This window comes from Ranitomeya imitator, chromosome 6 (assembly GCF_032444005.1).
Source record: "Ranitomeya imitator isolate aRanImi1 chromosome 6, aRanImi1.pri, whole genome shotgun sequence".
Classification (NCBI taxonomy): Eukaryota; Metazoa; Chordata; class Amphibia; order Anura; family Dendrobatidae; genus Ranitomeya; species Ranitomeya imitator.
Window position 1 is genome coordinate 193,794,557 of NC_091287.1, and position 14,128 is coordinate 193,808,684.

The 14,128-nt window shown below is 46.7% G+C and overlaps 1 protein-coding gene across 6 annotated transcripts in view; it reads left to right on the forward strand.

Annotated features, from left to right (window-relative positions):
* The first annotated feature begins 521 nt into the window (after positions 1-521).
* Positions 522-14,128, forward strand: part of ATPSCKMT (ATP synthase c subunit lysine N-methyltransferase) — a 257,270-nt gene continuing 243,663 nt past the window's right edge. For 5 of the 6 annotated variants that reach the window (XM_069730406.1, XM_069730408.1, XM_069730410.1 and 2 more), the window contains exon 1: positions 522-595. The gene's annotated coding sequence lies outside the window, so the exon portion shown is untranslated. The other variant, XM_069730407.1, reaches the window with a different exon arrangement.

Consider the following 14,128-nt stretch of genomic DNA (forward strand, 5'->3'; position numbering starts at 1 on the left):
ACATACCCCATGCCCCCTCACCTACATACCCCATGCCCCCTCACACTGTGCAACACAGCCCCCTGGATGTCCCTATACATACCCCATGCCCCCTCACACCATCCACACAGCACCCTGGATGCCCCATGCAATCTCTACATGGCCCATGCCTCCTCACAGCAGCCACAAGGCACCCTGGACGCCCCTCTACTTACCCCATGCGGCCATGCCCTCTCACCCCAATCCCCTGGATGCCCCTCTACATACCCCATACTCCTTCACAGCAAATTACAACCTCAGAGCACTCACACTGATTCCTGCGTCCTCATTGCCGTGTACAAAGCTCCATGGCGCAGCCCTCCGGTCCTCTCCTCACACGGCTCCATAGTGCACTGCAGCCCCTCAGTCTTCTCACACCTCCATGGTGCAGCATCTTGTTTTTTCTCTTCTCCAGTAGCAGCCTCACCAAGACGCAGCCTCCTGCTATCGGCTCGTCATTGGACTAAATGAGACTCCGCCCCTTCCGTTGACATCATGATTTCAAGGAATAACTGACTCCTCCCCCTCAAGAAATCCACTCCACTCTAGCCGCTGCCTACTTCTCACCGTCGTGGAGGTCAGTTGTTGTTTTCTTCTTTCTGGATTATGATCTGGCTGTGACCAAGCACTAATTACTACTGTGATGTACAAGAAGGAAATGTATTCACACAAGTGGATATTTACTAAAAATGAAAGGCACAGAAATACAATTAGTACCGTCACCGTGCGGTGTGATGACGCAGATTGCACATGGTAAATGTTGGAGTTGATGGGACACTTCTTCCATAGAAATAGATTGGTATAGCTATTAGATGTGGGGGTTCACGTGTTACTGTTTTGTGTGCCATGTCCTGGGAGGTTTTGGTCATGTGCCAAATTTCATGACTTTTTGCCACAACATTTTTTCAGATGCCGACAGTCCTTGTACAACTGTTGCTGCTTGATTTCGCACCACATGTGTTTGTAAGTTATATGTTCAGATTGCGTTAATGGGACCGCGCTAACGAACAGCGTTGCACGGCGAAATTAACGCCGTGCAACGCGTCCGTTAGCGCGCCCATTGGCAGCAATGGGAACGCGCATCACTAGCGCGTGCCATTTTCAGCACGCGCTAGCGATGTGCCCGTGTTTTGTGACGCGCCTCGGACGCTGCTTGCAGCGTCCGCAGTGCGCCCGAGGTCAGTTCCCTGCTCTCGCAGATCGGGCATCTGAGCTAGCGGGGATGTTAAACGCAACCCCGAAAAAGTCATTGTGTTAGCGCAATCTGCTAGCGCTTAGCGCTAAACGGATTGCCCTAATGCAATCTGAACCTAGTAGCACAAATAAACGCAGGCATGTCTTTCTAAGGGAGCAAATAAACGCAGGCATGTCTTTCTGATTGAGCAAATAAACGCAGGCATGTCTTTCTGAGGGAGCAAAAAAACGCAGGCATGTCTTTCTGAGAAAGCAAATAAACGCAGGCATGTCTTTCTGAGAAAGCAAATAAACGCAGGCATGTCTTTCTGAGAAAGCAAATAAACGCAGGCATGTCTTTCTGAGGGAGCAAATGAATGCAAGCATGTCTTTCTGAGGAAGCAAATAAACGCAGGCATGTCTTTGGCTACGTTCACATTTGCGTTGCGTCGGGCGCAGTTTCGGCGACGCATGCGTCATGCGCCCCTATATTTAACACTAGCTATTGAACCCGTTCTACGCCCGGGTGGCGAGCATTTATATTGGTATATGGTCTCCATCCTGGTATGTGCTGCTCCATCCTGCGTCCCCATCCTGTCATGTGCTGCACCCATCCTGCGCCCCCATCCTGTCATGTGCTGCACCCATCCTGCGCCCCCATCCTGTCATGTGCTGCACCCATCCTGCGCCCCCATTCTGTCATGTGCTGCTCCCATCCTGCGCCCCCATTCTGACATGTGCTGCTCCCATCCTGCTCCCCCATTCTGACATGTGCTGCACCCATCCTGCTCCCCCATTCTGACATGTGCTGCACCCATCCTGTGCCCCCATTCTGACATGTGCTACACCCATCCTGCGCCTCCATTCTGACATGTGCTACACCCATCCTGCGCCTCCATTCTGTCATTTGCTGCTCCCATCCTGCGCCCCCATCCTGTCATGTGCTGCTCCCATCCTGCGCCCCCGTTCTGTCATGTGCTGCTTCCATCCTGTACCCCCGATCTGTCATGTGCTGCTCCCATCCTGCGCCCCCGTTCTGTCATGTGCTGCTCCCATCCTGCGCCCCCGTTCTGTCATGTGCTGCTGCCATCCTGCGCCCCCGTTCTGTCATGTGCTGCTGCCATCCTGCGCCCCCGTTCTGTCATGTGCTGCTCCCATCCTGCGCCCCCGTTCTGTCATGTGCTGCTCCCATCCTGCGCCACCATTCTGTAATTTGCTGCTCCCATCCATATGCCCCATACGCTGCTCCATAAAGGTTTATGGCCCCTATAAGATGCTCCATAGTATATGCCCCGTACACTGCTCCATAAAGGTTGATGGCCCCCATAAGATGCTCCATAGTATATGCCCCGTACACTGCTCCATAAAGGTTTATGGCCCCCATAAGATGCTCCATAGTATATGCCCGTACACTGCTCCATAAAGGTTTATGGCCCCCATAAGATGCTCCATAGTATATGCCCCGTACACTGCTCCATAAAGGTTTATGGTCCCCATAAGATGCTCCATAGTATATGCCCCCGTACACTGCTCCATTATGGTTGATGGCCCCCATAACATGCTCCATTACATATGCCCCCGTACACTGCTCCATTATGGTTGATGGCCCCCATAAGATGCTCCGTATTATATGCCCCCGTACACTGCTCCATTATGTTTGATGGCCCCCATAAGATGCTCCATTGTATATGCCCCCGTACTCTGCTCCATTATGGTTTATGGCCCCCATAAGATGTTCCATTGTATATGCCCCGTATGCTGCTGCGATATATAAAAAAAATACCATACTCACCTATCGTCGCTGGGCGCCGAGAGCTGGGGGGCCTGAGCAGGCGGGGATACCGGCGCGCTGTGGGGGCAGGTGCCGGTATCGCCGCTAGCTCAGGCCCCCCAGCACTTGCTATATTCACCTGGCCATGATCCAGCGCTGCATGCCGCTCCGTGTTCTGGCTCCTCTGGCTGTGACTCTTCAGTCAGAGGGCGGCGCGCATTAAGCGCGTCATCGCGCCCTCTGAACTGTGAACGTCACAGCAGAGGACCGGAACACGGAGCCGCACGCAGCGCTGGAACGAGGGGCAGGTGAATATAATACTTACCCTCCTGGCGTGTCCACGGTCCCTGCCTCTCCGTTGGAGATCGCGGTGTGCGTTCAGTGTTTACGCATACCGCGATCTCCTGGGAGCGTCACTCTGTGGGTTCCAGACTGCGCCGGCGCTTGCACTTGCGCAGTCTATCAAGGCTTTGGACAGAGTGACGCTCCCAGCGTTATATTATAGATGGGGTTGCATGGACATGCGTTGTCTTGCATTTTGTGATGCATGCGTCATTTTTGACGCAAGCGTCAGGGCGCAGAGGACGCAGCAAATTGCATTTTTTTGCGTCCAAAATCAAGCCAAAAATGGACGCATGCGTCAAAAAACAATGCGTTTTTGCATGCGTTTTGCATTCGTTGTGCGTTGCGTCGCCGACGCAACGCCCACCAACGCAAATGTGAACGTAGCCTTTCTGAGGAAGCAAATAAATGCAGGCATGTCTTTCTGAGGAAACAAATAAACGCAGGCATGTCGTTCTGAGGGAGCAAATAAACGCAGGCATGTCTTTCTGAGGAAGCAAATAAACGCAGGCCTGTCTTTCTGAGGAAGCAAATAAACGCAGGCATGTCTTTCTGAGGAAGCAAATAAACGCAGGCATGTCTTTCTGAGGAAGCAAATGAACGCAGGCATGTCTTAGAGAGCAAATAAACGCAGGCATGTCTTTCTGAGGAAGCAAATTAAAAGAGGTCTGGAAACACCTGATGGGAGCATTATACTGCCTCTGTACAAATCCCTAGTTAGACCGCACATGGAGTACTGTGTCCAGTTTTGGGCACCGGTGCTCAGGAAAGATATAATGGAACTAGAGAGAGTACAAAGGAAGGCAACAAAATTAATAAAGGGGATGGGAGAACTACAATACCCAGATAGATTAGCGAAATTAGGATTATTTAGTCTAGAAAATAGACGACTGAGGGGCGATCTAATAACCATGTATCTATAATATAACGCTGGGAGCGTCACTCTGTCCGAAGCCTTTATAGACTGCGCAGGCGTAAGCGCCGGCGCAGTCTGGGCCTCAGAGTGGCGCTCCCAGGAGATCGCGGTATGCGTAAGCACTGAACGCATACCGCGATCTCCACCGGAGAGTCAGGGACCGTGGACGCGCCAGGAGGGAGGGTAAGTATATTCACCTGTCCTCCGTTCCAGCGCTGCGTGCGGCTCCGTCTCCCGGCTCCTCTGCTGTGACAGAGTCCAGTCACAGGCAGAGGAGCCGGAGTGTGTGTTCAAGAAAATGGCGCACATTTTTTTTTTTTATATGGCAGCAGCATACGGGGGCATATAATACATTAGTGGCGCAGGATGGGAGCAGCACATGACAGAACGGGCGCAGGATGGCAGCAGCACATGACAGAACGGGCGCAGGATGGCAGCAGCGCATGACAGAACGGGCGCAGGATGGCAGCAGCGCATGACAGAACGGGCGCAGGATGGCAGCAGCACATGACAGAACGGGCGCAGGATGGCAGCAGCACATGACAGAACGGGCGCAGGATGGCAGCAGCACATGACAGAACGGGCGCAGGATGGGAGCAGCACATGACAGAACAGGCGCAGGATGGCAGCAGCGTATGACAGAACGGGCGCAGTATGGCAGCAGCACATGACAGAACGGGCGCAGGATGGCAGCAGCGCATGCTGGAGACCATATACCAATATAAATGCTCGCCACCCGGGCGTAGAACGGGTTCAATAGCTAGTAAGTATATAAGGGGACAATACAAATATCTTTCTGAGGATCTGTTTATACCAAGGAAGGTGACGGGCACAAGGGGGCATTCTTTGCGTCTGGAGGATAGAAGGTTTTTCCACCAACATAGAAGAGGATTCTTTACTGTTAGGGCAGTGAGAATCTGGAATTTCTTGCCTGAGGAGGTGGTGATGGCGAACTCAGTCGAGGGGTTCAAGAGAGGCCTGGATGTCTTCCTGGAGCAGAACAATATTGTATCATACAATTATTAGGTTCTGTAGAAGGACGTAGATCTGGGGATTTATTATGATGGAACATAGGCTGAACTGGATGGACAAATATCTTTTTTCAGCCTTACTAACTATGTTACTATGTAAATAAACGCAGGCATGTCTTTCTGAGGGAGCATTCATGCATCTATGTAAAATCCGCCATTTTTCTTGTGTCAGACATTTTACCTCCTTCTTGAATTCTTGTTTTTGTCATGGGGTTCTCACCCAAACACTCTGCGCTTTTGGGACCTCCACGTGAATTTACATTTAGATTTGACTCCATTTGTTTCAGTTATTTCACTTAGTGTTCGAATCTGCGTTCACAAAGCACTTATGCTCAAAGTTACAATTTAGTGTTTGCAGATTTCTGCATTATTTTCTGCTATCCCTCATTTTTTATACATATGCTGCTTATAGTTTGCACAATGCACTAGCCACTTTTTTCACTTGAAGCATTTGTCAGCTTTTTACATAATGTAAGGCAGTTAATTGCATGTGACACTTTACATAGAGGGTGCATATAGATCTGTTCTGTCAGGCTAACTTATTTATATTTTATATACCGTATATAGGGCAGCACGGTGGTGCAGTGGTTAGTACATTGTACTGTAAATCACAGTGCAGTTCTACAGCGTTTCTGCAGCAGAAAAATCTGCTGCAGTTCTGCACCAATTCTGCACTAAATCTACATTGTGTGCACATACCCTTTCATTGCATATAGATCTGTTCTGTCAGGCTAACTTATTTATATTTTATATACCGTATATAGGGCAGCACGGTGGCGCAGTGGTTAGCACAGCAGCCTTGCAGCGCTGGAGTCCTGGGTTCAAACCCCACCAAGGACAACATCTGCAAGGAGTTTGTATGTTCTCTCCGTGTTTGTGTGGGTTTCCTCCGGGTACGCCAGGTTTCCTCCCACATTCCAAAGACACACTGATAGGGAATTTAGATTGTGAGCCCCAACGGGGACAGGGATGATAATGTGTGCAAACTGTAAAGCGCTGCGGAATATGTTAGCGCTATATAAAAATAAAGATTATTATTATTATTATATGCACTTGCATTTTATGTAACATCTGAAACTTTATTTGTACCATACCTGTAATTTAATATGTGATTGGCACTGACCATGCGTCCCTTTACCATTGTGTTCTTGTTTTGTGTGGTTCCAGAAGCTTGATTCTGCATTTTATTTATTTTTTTTAGAGATCTTCAATAAAACTTATCATGTTTTAATATTCATTTGCATTTATCGTCTTCCTCCAGTTGATTTGAGTGGGAGTGTGTAGTGAAATGTTGTTTTGATGCTTTTTTGCAAAAAATATTTTTTTGAGACTGTTAATAACTCTCTATATATTTATAGACAGGAGAATAATGAGCATATAGTACTATTTTATATAAACAATTATCTTTATTAGTACAAATGTTAAAACAAAGAACAGTAATAGATTCCAATAATAGGCGTTCCTAGTCAAGCACAGAAGGGGAACTACCACCCCATTGCCCCCATATATAAATGCATGAGTATCCACAGAGGGGGGACAAAGAGCCCCATGTGAAGAGTGAGATTTGGCAAGCCTGGATGTATCCAGAGTAGTGCGGTAGCCAGGAGAGGACTACAACCATAATGATGGGTAATACATAGTAGCGCAATGGATGGCATGAATAGGCTTACCAATGAGGAGGGCAGAGGAGGGGAGTCCCACCGGAAAAAGAACGCCCCATATTGTAGCATATAGTACTGTGCATATACATGATTTTTAAAACTGATCCACTTTTTACTATTTATTTAACCCCTTAAGCCCCAAGGGTGGTTTGCAAGTTAATGACCGGGCTAATTTTTACAATTCTGACCACTGTCCCTTATGAGGTTATAGCTCTGGAACGCTTCAACGGATCTTAACGATTCTGATATTGTTTTCTCGTGACATATTGTACTTCATGATAGTGGTAACATTTCTTCGACATAACTTGCGATTATTTGTGAAAAAAATGGAAATTTGGTAAATTTAGAAAATTTCGCAATTTTCCAACTTTGAATTTTTATGCCCTTAAATCACAGAGATATGTCCCACAAAATACTTAATAAGTAACATTTCCCACATGTCTACTTTACATCAGCACAATTTTGGAACCCCATTTTTTTTTATTAGGGAGTTATAAGGGTTAAAAGTTGACCAGCAATTTCTCATTTTTATTACGCCAATATTTTTTAGGGACCACATCACATTTGAAGTCATTTTGAGGGAGCTATATGATAGAAAATAACCAAGTGAGACACCATTCTAAAAACTGCACCCATCAAGGTTCTCAAAACCACATGCAAGAAGTTTATTAACCCTCCAGGTGTTTCACAGGAATTTTTCGAATGTTTAAACAAAAATGAACATTTAACTTTTTTTCTCAAAAAATTTATTCAGCTCTAATTTGTTTTATTTTCCCAAGGGTAAGAGAAGAAATTGGACCCTAAAAGTTGTTGGACAATTTGTCCTGAGTACGCTGATACCCCATATGTGGGGGTAAACCACTGTTTGGGCGCCTGGCAGAGCTCTGAAGGGACGGAGCGCAGTTTGACTTTTCAATGCAAAATTGACTGGAATTGAGATGCAATGCCATGTTGTGTTTGGAGAGCCGCCGATGTGCCTAAGCATTGAAACCCCCCACAAGTGACACCATTTTGGAACGTAGACTGTTATGAATAGGTAATTCAGAACCACAATGGACCTTGAAGTTCAGAGCACACAAAGTGACCTGACAATAACCAAAAGACATAGGACGAGCTCTGAGACGTGGGAACTCTGCTGACCGCAATCCCTAATCCTATCCAACCACACTAGAGGCAGCCGTGGATTGCGCCTAACGCTCCCTATGCAACTCGGCACAGCCTGAGAAACTAGCTAGGCCTAAGATAGAAAAATAATCCTACCTTGCCTCAGAGAAATACCCCAAAGGAAAAGGCAGCCCCCCACATATAATGACTGTGAGTAGAGCTGAAAATACAAACGCAGAGATGAAATAGATTTAGCAAAGTGAGGTCCAACTTACTGAATAGACCGAAGATAGGAAAGATAACTTTGCCGTCAACACAAAACCCTACAAACAACCACGCAGAGGGGCAAAAAGACCCTCCGCACCGACTAACGGTACGGAGGTGCTCCCTCTGCATCCCAGAGCTTCCAGCAAGCAAGAAAAACCAATAAAGCAAGCTGGACAGAAAAAATAGCAAACAAAAATATCACAAGCAAAACTTAGCTTATGCAGAGCAGACAGGCCACAGGAACGATCCAGGAGGAAGCAAGACCAATACTAGAACATTGACTGGAGGGCAGGAGCAAAGCACTAGGTGGAGTTAAATAGAGCAGCACCTAACGACTTCACCACATCACCTGAGGAAGGAAACTCAGAAGCCGCAGTACCACTTGTGACCACAGGAGGGAGCTCTGCCACAGAATTCACAACAGTAGACCCCCTAAGGAACTTATCTAGATGTGTGGTGAGCACTTTGATCCACCAAGTACTTTACAGAAGTTTATAATGCAGAGCCGTAAAAAAACAAATCATATTTTTTCACAAAAATGATCTTTTCGCCCCCAATTTTTTATTTTCCCAAGGGTAAGAGAATAAATTGGACCCTAAAAGTTGTTCAATTTGTCCTGTGTATGCTGATACCCCATATGTGGGGCTAAACCACTGTTTGGGCCCATGGCAGATCTCGGAAGGGAAGGAGCGCAGTTTGACTTTTCAATGCAAAATTGACTGAAATTGAGATGGGACGCCATGTTGCATTTGGAGAGCCCCTGATGTGCCTAAACATTGAAACCCACCACAAGTGACACCATTTTGGAAAGTAGACCCCCCTAAGGAACGTATCTAGATGTGTTGTGAGAGCTTTGAACCCCCAAGTGTTTCACTACAATTTATAACGCAGAGCCGTGAAAATAAAAATTATGTTTTTTTACAAAAATTATTTTTTAGCCCCCAGTTTTGTATTTTCCCAAGGGTAACAGGAGAAATTAGACCCCAATAGTTGTTGTCCAAATTGTCCCGAGTATGCTGATACCCCATATGTTGGGGTAAACCCCTGTTTGGGCGCATGGGAGAGCTCGGAAGGGAAGGAGCACTGTTTTACTTTTTCAAAGCAGAATTGGCTGGAATTTAGATCGGACGCCATGTCGCGTTTGCAGATCCTCTGATGTGCCTAAACAGTGGAAACACCCCAATTCTAACTGAAACCCTAATCCAAACACACCCCTAACCCTTATCCCAACGGTAACCCTAACCACACCCCTAACACTGACACACCCCTAATCCCAGCCCTAATCCCAACCGTAAATGTAATCCTAACCCTAACTTCAGCCCCAAACCTAACTCTAAATGTAGCCCCAACCCTAACTGTAGCCCTAACTTTAGCCCCAACCCTAACCCTAGATCCAACCCTAACCTTAACCCTAGCCCCAACCCTAAACCTAGCCCCAATCCTAACCTTAACCCTAGTCCCAACCCTGACCCCAATCCTAGCCCTAACCCTAATGGGAAAATGGAAATAAATACATTTTTTTAAGCCCTTCATGACCTGGCCATTTTTGCAATTCTGACCAGTGTCCCTTCATGAGGTAATAACTCAGGAACGCTTCAACGGATCTTAGCGGTTCTGAGACTGTTTTTTCGTGACATATTGGGCTTCATGTTAGTGGTAAATTTAGGTCAATAAATTCTGCGTTTATTTGTGATGAAAATGGAAATTTGGCGAAAATTTAGAAAATTTCGCAATTTTCACATTTTGAATTTTTATTCTGTGAAACCAGAATAAATAACATTTGCCACATGTATATTTTACATCAGCACAATTTTGGAAACAAATTTTTTTTTTGCTAGGAAGTTATAAGGGTTAAAATTTGACCAACGATTTCTCATTTTTACAACGAAATTTATAAAACCATTTTTTTAGGGACCACCTCACATTTGAAGTCAGTTTGAGGGGTCTATATGGCTGAAAATACCCAAAAGTGACACCATTCTAAAAACTGCACACCTCAAGGTGCTCAAAACCACATTCAAGAAGTTTATTAACCCTTCAGGTGCTTCACAGCAGCAGAAGCAACATGGAAGGAAAAAATGAACGTTTTTTTTAGTCACAAAAATGATCTTTTAGCAACAATTTTTTTATTTTCCCAATGGCAAAAGGAGAAACTGAACCACGAAAGTTGTTGTCCAATTTGTCCTGAGTACGCTGATACCTCATATGTGGGGGTAAACCACTGTTTGGGCGCACGGCAGGGCTTGGAAGGGAAGGAGCGCCATTTGACTTTTTGAAATGAAAAATTGGCTCCACTCTTTAGCGGACACCATGTCACGTTTGGAGAGCCCCTGTGTGCCTAAACATTGGAGCTCCCCCACAAGTGACCCCATTTTGGAAACTAGACCCCCCAAGGAACTTATCTAGATGCCTAGTGAGCACTTTAAACCCTCAGGTGCTTCACAAATTGATCTGTAAAAATGAAAAAGGTACTTTTTTTTCACAAAAAATGTCTTTTCGCCTCAATTTTTTCATTTTGTCATGGTCAATAGGATAAAATGGAACCTAAAATTTGTTGGGCAATTTCTGCCGAGTACGCCGATACCTCATATGTGGGGGTAAACCAATGTTTGGGCACACGGCAGGGCTCGGAAGGATAGGCGCGCCATTTGACTTTTTGAATGGAAAATTAGCTCCAATTGTTAGCGGACACCATGTCGCGTTTGGAGAGCCCCTGTGTGCCTAAACATTGGAGCTCCCCCACAAGTGACCCCATTTTGGAAACTAGACCCCCCAAGGAACTTATCTAGATGCATATTGAGCACTTTAAACCCCCAAGTGCTTCACAGAAGTTTATAACGCAGAGCCATGAAAATAAAAAATAATTTTTCTTTCCTCAAAAATGTTTTTTTACCCTGGAATTTCCTGTTTTGCCAAGGGAAATAGGAGAATTGTTGTCCAAATGTTGTTGTCCAGTTTGTCCTGAGTACGCTGATACCCAATATGTGGGGGTAAACCACTGTTTGGGCGTACGGCAGGGCTCGGAAGGGAAGGCACGCCATTTGGCTTTTTAAATGGAAAATTAGCTCCAATCATTAGCGGACACCATGTCACGTTTGGAGAGCCCCTGTGTGCCTAAACATTGGAGCTCCCCCACAAGTGACCCCATTTTGGAAACTAGACCCCCAAAGGAACTAATCTAGATGTGTGGTGAGCACTTTGAACCCCCAACTGCTTCACAGAAGTTTATAACGCAGAGCCATGAAAAAAAAAAAAATTATTTTCTCAAAAATGATTTTTTAGGCCGCAATTTTTTAATTTCCCAAGGGTAACAGGAGAAGTTTGACCCCAAAAGTTGTTGTCCAGTTTCTCCTGAGTACGCTGATACCCCATATGTGGGGGTAAACCACTGTTTGGGTACATGCCGGGGCTCGGAAGTGAAGTAGTGACGTTTTGAAATGCAGACTTTGATGGAATGCTCTGCGGGCGTCACGTTGCGTTTGCAGAGCCCCTGATGTGGCTAAACAGTAGAAACCCCACACAAGTGACCCCCTTTTGGAAACTCGACCCCGAAAGGAACTTATCTAGATGTGTGGTGAGCACTTTGAACCCCCAAGTGCTTCACAGACGTTTACAACGCAGAGCCATGAAAATAAAAAATCATTTTTCTTTCCTCAAAAATGATGTTTTAGCAAGCAATTTTTTTATTTTCACAAGGGTAACAGAATAAATTGGACCCCAGTAATTGTTGCGCAGTTTGTCCTGAGTATGCTGGTACCCCATATGTGGGGGTAAACCACTGTTTAGGCACACGTCGGGGCTCGGAAGTGAGGGAGCACCATTTGACTTTTTGAATACAAGATTGGCTGGAATCATTGGTGGCGCCATGTTGTGTTTGGAGACCCCTGATGTGCCTAAACAGTGGAAACCCCTCAATTCTACCTCCAACACTAACCCCAACACACCCCTAACCCTAATCCCAACTGTAGCCATAACCCTAATCACAACCCTAACCACAAACCTAATTCCAACCCTAACCCTAAGGCTATGTGCCCATGTTGCGGATTCCTGTGAGATTTTTCAGCACCATTTTTGAAAAATCCGCGGGTAAAAGGCACTGCGTTTTACCTGCGGATTTACTGCGGATTTCCAGTGTTTTTTGTGTGGATTTCACCTGCGGATTCCTATTGAGGAACAGTTGAAAAACGCTGCGGAATCCGCACAAAGAATTGACATGCTGCGGAAAATACAACGCAGCGTTTCCGCGCGGTATTTTCCGCACCATGGGCACAGCGGATTTGGTTTTCCATAGGTTTACATGGCACTGTAAACCTGATGGAACACTGCTGCGAATCCGCAGCGGCCAATCCGCTGCGGATCCGCAGCCAAATCCGCACCGTGTGCACATAGTCTAATTCTAAAGGTATGTGCACACGCTGCGGAAAACGCTGCGGATCTGCAGCAGTTTCCCATGAGTTTACAGTTCAATGTAAACCTATGGGAAACAAAAATAGCTGTACACATGCTGCAGAAAAACTGCACGGAAACGCAGCGGTTTACATTCCGCAGCATGTCACTTTCTGCGGATTCCGCAGCGGTTTTACAACTGCTCCAATAGAAAATCGCACTTGTAAAACCGCAGTGAAATACGCAGAAAAACCGCATTAAATCCGCCATAAATCCGCAGCGGTTTAGCACTGCGGATTTATCAAATCCGCTGCGGAAAAATCCGCAGAGGACCAGAATACGTGTGCACATACCGAAACCCTAACCCTAGTTCTAACCCCAACCTTAGTGGAAAAAAAAAATTTCTTTATTTTATTATTGTCCCTACTTATGAGGGTGACAAAGGGGGGGGTCATTTACTTTTTTTTTTATTTTGATCACTGTGATAGGTTTTATCACAGTGATCAAAATGCACATTGGAACGAATCTGCCTGCCGGCAGATTCGGCGGGCGCTCTGCGCATGCGCCCACCATTTTGGAAGATGGTGGCACCCATGGAGAAGACGGACGGACGGACCCCGGGAGGCTCGGTAAGTATGATGGGGTGGGGGGGAGGGTGGGGGAAGGTGCGGGGGGGGTGTGGATTGGAGCACTGGGGGGGTGGATCGGAGCATGGGGGGTGGATTGGAGCACGGGGGGTGGATTGGAGCACGGGTGGGTGGATCGGAGTGCAGGGGGTTGGATTGGAGCACGGGGGGTGGGATTGGAGCACGGGGGAGCGGACAAGATCACGGGGGGAGCGGACAGGAGGATGGAGGGGAGCGGAGCAGTGTACAGGACTGATCGGAGGACTGGGGGGGGGATCGGTGGCGGTGGGGTGGGGGGCAGACCAGTGTTTCCAGCCATGGCCGATGATATTGCAGCCATGGCTGGAATGTAATATTTCACCAGTTTTAATAGGTGAAATATTACAAATCGCTCTGATTGGCAGTTTCACTTTCAACAGCCAATCAGAGCGATCGTAGCCACGGGGGGGGGGGGGGGAGGTGAAGCCCCCCCTGGGCTGTACTACCACTCTCCCTGTCCCTGCAGATCGGGGGAAATTGGAGTTAACCCTTTCACCGGATCTGCAGGGACGCGATCTTTCCAGGTCGCCACATAGACGTCACAGGTCGGATTGGCACCGACTTTCATGACGCCTATGTGGCGTCATGGGTCGGGAAGGGGTTAATTATATTATTTTTCCCTAACGGGGTGATGAAGGGGGGTTTGATTTACTTTTATAGCGGGTATTTTAACGGATTTTTATGATTGGCAGCTGTCAAACACTAAAAGACGCTTTTTATTGCAAAAAATAGTTTTTGTGTCGTCACATTTTGAGAGCTATAATTTTTCCATATTTTGGTCCACAGAGTCATGT